General features: G+C 36.9%; 1 non-coding gene across 1 annotated transcript; it reads right to left on the reverse strand.

Annotated features, from left to right (window-relative positions):
- Nucleotides 1-414: 414 nt before the first annotated feature.
- Nucleotides 415-576, reverse strand: LOC150008935 (U1 spliceosomal RNA). The gene has a single exon (XR_016511563.1). It is a non-coding gene; the product is annotated as a U1 spliceosomal RNA (small nuclear RNA).
- Nucleotides 577-10,951: the final 10,375 nt, after the last annotated feature.

Consider the following 10,951-nt stretch of genomic DNA (forward strand, 5'->3'; position numbering starts at 1 on the left):
ATGGTCACACATTTTAGGAAAAACTCAAATCATAAAAGAAGTACAAAATTAAGGATTACTATGTGTTCTGTTTGATAACATAATCATTTCACTCAAGGCAAAAAAAAAGGTATATTAAAAATGGAGTAAAGCCATGAATGAATAACAGTGAAAGTCCTATAGGGAAAAGAAAGTTCTGGTTTCATAAAAGGGTAGTGGGATAAAATCAGGGAGAACTCCTAGGGCCAACATGATGACCACCACACACACACACAAATACTCATACGTAAGGCAGTGGGTGAAAATACTGTGGCTGAGTTTCCTAATCATAAAAATATCTTTGAAATTTTAAAAACAAGTTGCAATTGTAAAATTTAAGCAGTGAACCTAAGATGACTAGATCCTTTCCTTCTTCTTTTAAGAAAAATGTTGCCAGGGGAGACTGTGAATGCAGTCCCCCATTGCCACAAATTATGCAGTTGGGTTCCCCACAGTTGGGGAAGTCGCAGGGGTCAGCACATCTGGAGTGCAGTGGGTAAACCTCGCCCTAGGAAAACCACATTCATGATCACCGTATCTCCTCTGCCAGGTAAGTATGATAACGAGATTCTTGATTAGATCTCTGAGCAGGACTTTTTCTATTTGTGATTTAGATCTTTCTGTGGGAGTGTCAATATTATACAGACTGGGCAAAAGTAGGTTTACAGTTGTGAAAACAGAAAACAGAGAGTTTACTTTTGTATTATTACTTATTAGTTATTGTACTATTTTCCATATGAACAACTGTAATCCTACTTTTGCCCCACCCCGTATATTCATTTATACAACAGACACAGATTATATATTTATCACTAATGAAGAGAAGGTAATAAAATTCTCAATGGGAAATGGCACTGGACACATTTATTGTTGAGGTTATGGTTTATTATTTGGGAAATGTCAACATGTGTCATCTGATGGTTAAAATCAAACTCTTCTGCCTGAAGTAATTCTCATTAGATGACAATGATATTAATGATTTTATGCAAACATGTTGACATTTCATATTTCTAACAGAGTCTGAATTTTAGACAATATTTTTTATAAAGATCTAAGGTCTCCCTTCAACCAACACATGGAGCATAGTGGTCTTTCACTAGAAACATCATCATCATCATGCCATCGAGAGCTTGTTGTGTGCCAGGCGTTGCATGTGTAGCAACTCAATACTCAAACTGAGAGTGTAAGATGAGCTCTGTGATTCCCCATATCACAGATGCAGAAACAGATATGGTAAGAGCAAATAACTTGTCCAAAGTCACACAGGCGGTGGGCAGCAGGGCCATGATAACACCCTGGACAGTCTGGCTCCTGAGGCCTTGTGCTTCACCTCTATGCTTTACTTTTCTCAGGATTCAAATTCCCAAGTCTGCCAATTTTCTCTAAACACTGCAGGATATTCCTTTCCTGTCTGTGTCTATTTATGATCTATATCCACCATTCATGAATAAAACTGATAAAGCTTTGTCTATATAAATGACCTGTGTTAATGTTTCTTGGCATTAAGCTGGCTCATGGGGAAATAGAAATTATATTTGCAGTCCTTCTCTGGTTTCTTTTAGTAATGGATTATGTCTACAGGATATGAATTCAACTGGTTGAAAAAGTGAAAGAATCATTAATAACGGCACAACTGACACCATATGACTTCTGATATGACACATTGAAAAGAACACATCACCTATGTGAGTGTACTGCCAAAATGTTTCACCCGAATGTAATCATGAGGAAACAATCACATGCACTCATTAAAGGACATTCTGCAAACTAACTAGCCTGGACTCTTCAAAGGCATCAGTGTCATAAAAGAAAAAAAAGGCCAAGGAGCTCTTTAATATTGGTGGAGACTAATGAGAGAGGACAATGAAATGCAATGCATGTTCCTTGTTTGGATTCTAGATCAGGGGGAAAAAACAGCTCTAAAGGACATTGTAGGGGAAAGAGGAAATTTTGAATATGGACTGTATATTAGATAATGCTAAATTTCCTGAATGCAATAATTGTATGGTGGTTGTAAAAAGCAGAGGAAAATGCCTTTGTTCTTAGGAGGTAGATGATACATGAGTATGTGAATACAAGTACATGTGTATATATATACATACACATACATACAGAGCAGGTTACAATGTTAACAATTAGTGAATCTAGGTGAATGACAAATTGGTGTTATAATACTATTCTCACAACATTTCTCAAGGTTTGAAATGTTTATAACTTTATAAAATATATGTGGGAGTGGGGATATGAATGCAGATACAGATTAAACAAGATTAGCCCAGACTTGGATATAGTTGAAGCTGGGTGTTAAGTACATATTATTCTGTCTACTTTTTCTATATGTTAAAAATTTTCCCTGACACAAAGTTTTAAAAAATAGAAGGATTCAGTCAGATTTCATGGTGCTGATTCTCAATAAATGATGAGGATAAACTGCCATGAACATACATTCCCTTTCTGTATCTCATCCTCATTCCTACTCCTACTCAGCCCCAGCTACCATTTTCCCTTGCCTGGGTCCTGACTCCGCCTCCCCCCCACCCCCATTTTTATCTGGTCTGAAGCCAAAGTAATTTTATTTTATTTTTTGATGAAAAACTGAACTTACCAAGCCTCTCCTAAAACCCTTCAAGTTTAGACCAGCGTTTTAGAAGGAAACTCACGACCCTGCACAGCCTGCCCCTCCTCACTCTCCACCTCTTTTCCCTGGATTCTGGGGTTGCAGCCAGTGTAGGTCTCTGATTCTCATCCCACCCTTCTCTATATCTATGGAGGGGCTTGCCCCTCTCACTAGAATGCTCTTTGCCTCTTTGCTTACTTAGTGCTTATTCAGTCTTCAAAGATCACTTTTTAATTAAACCTGTTCCTGGTCTCTCTGCTTAAAGTAAAGCTCTAGTATGGGCTTCTATGGTAATGAGCACATTTCTCTGGTGACATTTAACCAATTGGAGTTATAATTCCCTGTGATTAGATTAATGCTTTCCTCTCTCACTAGATTCAAAGCTCTGTTTTGCTTACCATGTGTACATAGCAGATGCTTGATACTGACACAGAGTTTAAAAAATATTTTTTTCCTAAAAATATTTAGAATTTTGTCTTTATAGAGTTTCACTGTAGTTATCTTAAAAAGGATAGGAGATTGTCTCCTGAAATTTAATTTCAGTTCTTTTTATTTCCTTAACTGAGGCTAATTTCAGTTCTTAAGTTGATATGACCTCCTTGGAAAATACAGAAACATTATTGTCATGATGCTCCTTGAAAAATTGGTTAAGTCACTTGGCTGGTGTGTTTTTTAATTGTATTTTTTTCCATTACCATGAAATCCCCTTATATTCCCCTCCCCTCCACAATCACCACACTGTTGTCCATGTCCATGAGTCCTTTTTTCTTTTTGCTCAATCCCTCCACCAACTACCAACCCCCCCTTAGCTGTCAGCCTGCTCTTTATCTATGGGTCTGTCTCTATTTTGCTTGTTAGTTCAATTTGTTTATTATATTCCACATGTGAGTGAAATCATATCATATGGTATTTGTCTTCCTTTGACTGGTTTATTTCACTTAGCATAATGTTTTCTAGATATATCCATACTGTTGCAAAGGGTAAAATGTTTCTTCTTTTTTATGGCTGAGTAGTATTCCATTGCGTAAATGCTTCATCATGTTTTATACACTGATCTACTGGTGGGCACTTGGGCTGCTTCCCTATCTTGCCAATTCTAAATAACACTGCAGCGACCATAGAGGTGCTTATGTTCTTTCAAATTAGTGTTTTGGGCTCCTTCAGATATATTGCCAGAAGTGGGATCACTGGGTCAAAAGGCAGATTGTTTTTAATTTTTTGAGGTATCTCCACACTGCTTCCCACAGTGGTTGCATCAGTTTGCATTCCCACCAACAGTGCACAAGGGTTCCCTTTTCTCCATGTCCTCACCAGCACTTGTTTATTGATTTATTGATGATAGCCATTCTGACAGGTGTGAGATGATAGCTCATTGTGGTTTTAATTTGCACTTATCTGATGAGTAGTGACCTTGAGCATCTTTTCATATGCCTATTGGCCACCTGTATGTCCTCTTTGGAGAAGTGTCTATTCAGGTCCTTTGCTCATTTTTTAATTGAGTTGTTTGTTTTTTTGGTGTTGAGTTTTGTAAGTTCTTTATAAATTTTGGATATCAACCCTTTATTCAGTGTATTGGAGAATATATTCCCCTATTCTGTGGGTTGTCTATTTTGTTGGTGTTTTCTTTTGCTGTACAAAAACTCCTTAGTTTGATTAAGTCCCTTTTGTTTATCTTCCTTTTGTTTCCCTTTTGGGGAGATATATCTGATAAAATATAGCTATGATCTAAGTCCAAGATTTTGCAGTCTATGTTTTTTTTCTAGAATTTTTATGGTTTCAGGTCTACACTTAAGTCTTTAATTCATTCTGAATTTATTCTTGTGTGTGGTGTAAGAAGGTGACTTAGTTTCATTTTTCTGCATGTATCTGTCCAATTTTCCCAGCACCATTTATTGAATAAACTATCTTTAGCCTATTGTTTGTGCTTGCTTCCTCTGTCAAATATTAATTGACTGTCAAAGTGTGGGTTTATTTCTGGGCTCTCTACTCTGTTCCATTGACCTATGTGTCTGTATTTATGCCAGTACCCTGTTGTTTTGATTACTAGGTCCTTATTGTGTAGTTTGATATTAGGTAGAGTGATTCTTCCAACTTTGTTCTTCTTTCTCAGGATTGTTGTTGCTATGTGGGGCCTTTTGTGGCTCCATATAAATTTTTGAAATATTTTTTCTAGTTCTGTGAAATGTGTCACTGGAATCTTGATAGGAATTGCATTGAATCTATAGATTGCTTTGGATAATGTGGATATTTTAATGATGTTAATTCTTCCTATCCATGAACATGGTATGTGCTTCCACTTATTTGCATGTTCTTCAATTTTTTTTCAGTGTCTTATTTTCTGAGTACATGTCTTTTACTTCCTTGGTTAGGTTTCTTCCTAGGTATTTTATTCTTTTTTGAAGCAATTGCAAATGGGATTGTTATTTTTAATTTTCCTTTCTGTTAGTTTGTTATTGACATATAAAAATGCAACTGATTTCTGGATATTAATTTTGTATCCTGCTACTTTGCTGAATTCATTTATCAGATCTAGTAGTTTCTTGGTGGAATCTTTGGGATTCTCTACATACAGTATCATGTCATCTGCAGATAAAGGCAGTTTTACTTCTTCCTTTCCAATTTGGATGCCTTTTATTTCTTCTTCTTTTCTGATTGCTGTGACTAGGACTTCCAGTATTATGTTGAATAAGAGAGGTGAAAGCTGGCATCCATGTTTTATTCCTATTCTTAAGGGGAATATTTGTAGTTTTTGCCCATTGAGTATGATGCTGGCAGTCGGTTTGTTGTATATGCCTTTAGATATGTTCCCTCTATTCCAATTTTGCTGAGAGTTTTTATCATAAATGGGTGTTGGATTTTATGAAATTCTTTTTCTGCATCTATTGATATGATCATGTGGTTTTTATCCTTTATTTTGTTTATGTTGTGAATCACATTTACTGATTTGCGCATGTTGTACCAACCTTGCATTCCTGGAATAAATCCACTTGTTTGTGATATATGATCTATTAGATGCTTGATGCATTGCTGTATTTGGTTTGCTAACATTTTGTTGAGGATTTTAGCATCCATGTTCATCAGGGATATTGGCCTATAATTTTCTTTCTTTGTAGTGTCTTTATCTGTTTTTGGTTTAAAATGAGTTTGAGAGCCTTCCCTCCTCTTGAATTTTATGAAATAATTTAAGAAGAAGAGGTGTTAGTCCTTCTCAGAATGTTTGGTATAATATACCTCTGAAGCCATTCTGTCCTGGGCTTTTGTTTGTTGGGAGTTTTAAAAAATTACTGCCTCGATTTCACTAGGTGTAATCTGTCTATTCAGATTCTTTGAGTCTTCCTGATTTAGATTTGGAAGGTTGTATGTTTCTAGAAATTTATTCATTTTATCCTGGCTGTCCAGTTTGTTGGCATATAATTGTTCATAATATTTTCTTATAATCATTTGTATTTCTTTGGTGTCAGTTGATATTTTTTCTCTTTCATTTCTGATTTTACTTATTTTGGTTCTCTTTTTTTCTCAATGAGTCTGGTTTGTCAATCTTGTTTATTTATTTATTTTTTTTTTGAAGAACTAACTCATAGATTCATTGATGCTTTGTATCATTTTTTTAGACTCTATTTCATTCACTTCTGCTCTGATCTTTATTATTTCCTCCCTTCTACTCACTTTTAGCTTTGTTTGTTATTTTTTTCAATTTCCTTTAAGTGTAAGTTGGAGTTTATTTGAGCTTTTTCTTGTTTTTTGAGATAGGACTGTAATGCTATGAATTTCTCTCTTAATATTGCTTTCCCTGTAGCCCACAGATTTTGGATTATTGTGTTTTCATTTGATTTGTTTCAAGGTATCTTCTGATTTTCCCTTGATCTCTTTGTTGACCCATTCATTGTTAGTAATATGTTATTTAGCTTCCATGTCTTTGTGTATTTTTCAGTGTTCTTCTTATGATTGATTTCTAGTTTCATAACATTGTGGTCAGTTAGAAGATGCTTGATATGATTACAATCTTTTTAAATTTATTAAGACTTATTTTGTGTCCTAACATGTGCTCTATCCTAGAAGACATTCCATATGCACTTGAAAAGTATGTATATTCTGCTGTTTTGGGGTGAAATGCTCTGAAGATATCAATTAAATCCATATTATCTAATGTGTCATTTAAGGCCACTGTTTCCTTGTTGATTTTCTACCTAAAAGATCTATCCATTGAAGTCAATGGCATGCTAAAATCCCTGACTATGACTGTATTTCTGTCGATCTCTCCCTTTATGTACATTACCATTTGCTTTACATATTTAGGTGCTCCTATGTTGGGTGCATAAAGGTTTACTAGTTTTATGTGCTCTTGTTGGATTTGTTTTCTTTATCATTATGTAGAGTCCTTCTTTGTCTCTTACTATAAGCTTGGTTTTAAAGTCTACTTTGTCAAACATAAGTATTGCTACCCCAGCTTTTTTCCTTTCTATTTGCATGAAATATCTTTTTCCATCCCTTTACTTTTAGTCTGTGTGTATCTTTCAATCTGAGGTGGGTCTCTTGCAGGCAGCATATATATGGATCTTGTTTTCTTATCAGCTACCCTATGTCTTTTGGTTGGAGCATTTAATCCATTTACATTCAAGGTGATACATATTTAGTGCCATTTTATTGACTATTTTCCTCTGTTTTTTTTTTCTTCTTCTTCTTCTTTCTTTCTTCTTCTTCTTTTTCCTCTTCCTCTTCCCCTTCCTCTTCCCCTTTCCCCTTCCTCCTCCTCCTCCTCCTCCTCTTCTTCTTCTTCTTCTTCTTCTTCTTCTTCTTCTTCTTCTTCTTCTTCTTCTTCTTCTTCTTCTTCTTCTTCTTCTTCTTCTTCTTCTCCTTCTTCTTTTTCTTCTTCTTCTGCTTCTTCTTCTTCTTCTTCTCCTTCTTCTCCTTCTTCTTCTTCCAAGTCTTTTGACATTTCTTACAGTACTAGTTTGGCATTAAAAACTCCTTTATCTTTTTCTTGTCTTGGTAGCTCCATATTTCTCCTTCAACTTTAAATGATAGCCTTGCTGAGTAAAGTAGCCTTGATAGCAGGGCCTTGTTTTTCATCATCTTGAATATTTTCAGGTCCCTTCTGACTTGAAATGTTTCTGTTGAGAAATCAGATGACAGACTAATTGGTGCTCCTTTGTAGGTAACTACATGTTTTTCTCTTGTGTCTTTTAGGATGCTCTCCTTTCATTAGGCCTTGCCATTGTAATTATGATGTGTCTTGTTGTAGGTTTTGGGGGTCCAACTTGTTTGGGACTCTCCAAACTTCCTGGACTTTTGTGTTTTTCCTTCACAAGATTAGATACTTTTTTAGTTATTATTTCTTCAAATAGGTTCTTGATCCCTTGCTCACTTACTTCTCCTTCTGTTATTCTCATGATGCAGATGTTGTTACTCTTTGTGTTGTCTCAAAGGTTTCTTAAGCTCTCCTCCTTTTTAAAAATTCTTTTTTTTCTTCTATGCTGCTCTGCTTGGGTGTTTTTTTCTACCTTGTCTTCCAAATCACTAATTCAATCCTTTGCTTCATCTAACCTACTATTTATTCCTTCCAGTGTATTATTTATTTCAGATATTGCACTCTTTATTTATGACTGGTCCTTTTTTATTGTTTCTATGTTTTTATTCATGCTGTTGAGTATTCTTATAATTATTATTCTAAACTCTCTATCTGATAAATTGCTTGCCTCTATTTCATTTAATTCTTCTTCTGGAAAATTCTCTTGTTCTTTCATTTGGGGACTCTTTCTTTGTTTTCCCATTTTGGCTGCCTCTTTCTGTTTGTTTCTATGTAATAGTTAGATCTGCAAGACTCTTTTGCAGGCCAAAGTCAAACCCTGCCTGTGACTCTCCCTGGGGAACCTATTTGGAGCTGTCAACTATCTATAGTGTGTGGTTCCCTCTGCTGGGCATGGGTGTGTGCAGAAAGAACCAAACTGCACACCAAGGCTGGCTTTTATCAGCAACCAGGCCTGGGGGAGGGTCAGCTGAAGTCTCAAAACTTCCAGCGATCTGCCTCTGCCTGCCAGCTTTCTGTGGTGTTAATTAATGAATGCCTTCTAGTTGTACTCATCAGCAGCAGGGCTTAAGAACCATAGGCTGGGGCAGAGTAATTCCTATGGGTGGGGCTATTGCTTCCCCGCAGACTGATGACACTTGGAGAGGAGAGGTCTGACTGAGCAAGATGGCCTCTACAGTACGGGGAATGACTCAGCATAGGAGTCCTGGTAGCTGTTTCTTCCTCTCTCTCCCCAGAGCCACCAACCTCAGATTCTTCTCACATGTCTCTAGTCCATTCTGTCTTCCCTCTGCCAGAGCCCAAGGTAAGTGACTAAAAACAAAAGTTTATGCATTGGCTTTTTAAAAAGCTCTCTGAGTCTACAGCCTTCTCTCCTTAACAGATAGAAACTCAGCTGCTTTCCACAGATGAACATTGTCTGAGTTCCTTTCCCAGTTCTGTAGGCTAGGGAGTCCAGCTTGGGATTTAGACCCCACACTTTTTAGAGGGAACCCTCAGCCACTGAAATATCCCTCTAGCCCAGCCAGCCCTCCCGTGCCTCCTCCTTACTCCGCACCAGTCTTGTGGTGATGTGGCTTCTTTCATCTGTCTGTGATTATAAGGCCTCTCTCTAGCTAGTGTCCAGTTAGTTATTGAGGATGATTTTTCTACAATTTATTTGTAATTCCAGTTTGGTCCTGGGAGAAGGTTAGTGTGGCTTCCACTTACTCCTCTGCCATCTTGGCCCTCTCCCTGACTGGCTTATATTTTTTTCACAATCAATATGACTTCATGCTAACTGATATAGCAGTTCACATCATTCTGCCAGTCTCCATCAAGGGAATACTGTTTTCTAAAATTAAAATTATGAATCAGCTCACAGGAGGATGTCATCAAATAAACAAAGAATCATCACTTATATTACACTGCCAATTTTTTAATACACTTAATTCATTTAAATGCATTTAACTTTAATGAAGAGTAATACAATTTAATAACAACATAAAATGGAATCGTTTATCTTCCAAGTCTTACATTGGCCAGATGAGATGTCTTCTCCTTAATACATTGCTTCTAATGCAAAAGTTTTTTTTCCTTTTCCCTTCTTCAGATTTGTCTCTCCTCATTTCTATTCATGTGGTTTGGGAAGTGATCTGTATGTATACGTTTAATTAACTCACTCATCAGGCTGTAGTTTTCGCAGTTGGAAATCTCTGAGATTTGTTTCAAGGTCCCAAGGCAATGATATTTATATGACCCAATAAAATTAGGTAATTATTAGTATATTAGTCAAGATTATTTCAGTTTCAAGTGACATAAAACCAAATTCAGATTGACTTAAGCAAAAAGTGAATTTACTGACACACATAACTGAGAGACCAAAGATGGATGCTGGTTTCAGGGGTTCAAATGATGTGACTAAGAGCCCTTTCCTCATCTCCTGATTTGCTTTCCTCTGTGCCAAATTCATTCCCAGGTAAGCATTCTCCTTACGCATGGCAAAGGAATGTTCATGAAGCAACATAGTAGGTTATTCATTGATATAGGTTGACCTTTGGCTATGTACAAAGGGACAAGGGGCTCCAACTAAACCCAAACTGAGATTTGGAGTCTTCTCAGGTATCTGTTTGTGTGATCTGCACCATTGTGGTGGTGGTGGTGGTGGTGGGGTGCTTAAGGAAAGGTTTTGTTTTAAGGCCCAAAGAGAGAGACAAGGTGGGGAGGTATCATTTGGTGCTATGTCTCCCACATGACCCAGGAGTACTTTTGAGCTTCTCTGATGAGTAGGATTATAATAGGAGGTGAAATCAATGCAGCACAGCTTTGGTGCATTGGGTGATAGCTTTAAATTGCTTCCAGGGGACAATATCAGTGCACAGCACAGCATCTCACAGGGAAGGAATGAAGATCCCCACAGCTGTAGTTTCATTCTTGAACACCTGCTGGAGACTTCCAGAGCTACTTGGGTCTCTGGCGCAGAGAAGCAGAGTAATGTGGGTTACAGCAACCACCGATTTAGTGCCTTGTTTGTGGTGGGTGTTTCTAATTAGTTTTATATGGATAGATTACATGAACCCAAAGGTTTCTTATAGAGAGGGAAACAATGCAGAAGACATTGTCAGAGTTAAATCAGAGTTAAGTGAATGGAAAGATAGAAAGAAATAGGGTATGGTGTGGTGGATATTTCAAGTTGATAACTCAGTAAAACATGTAACTTATGTAGAAAGCCAGTGGCGTTATTCCAGGATGTTTTTCATTTATTGCCTATAAGAAAGTCAGTCATGTTATTGCTCTGTATGGGCTTTCAA

The sequence above is a fragment of the Furipterus horrens genome, unplaced genomic scaffold (genome assembly GCF_987537825.1).
Source record: "Furipterus horrens unplaced genomic scaffold, mFurHor1.1.pri manual_scaffold_5, whole genome shotgun sequence".
NCBI classification, from domain to species: Eukaryota; Metazoa; Chordata; class Mammalia; order Chiroptera; family Furipteridae; genus Furipterus; species Furipterus horrens.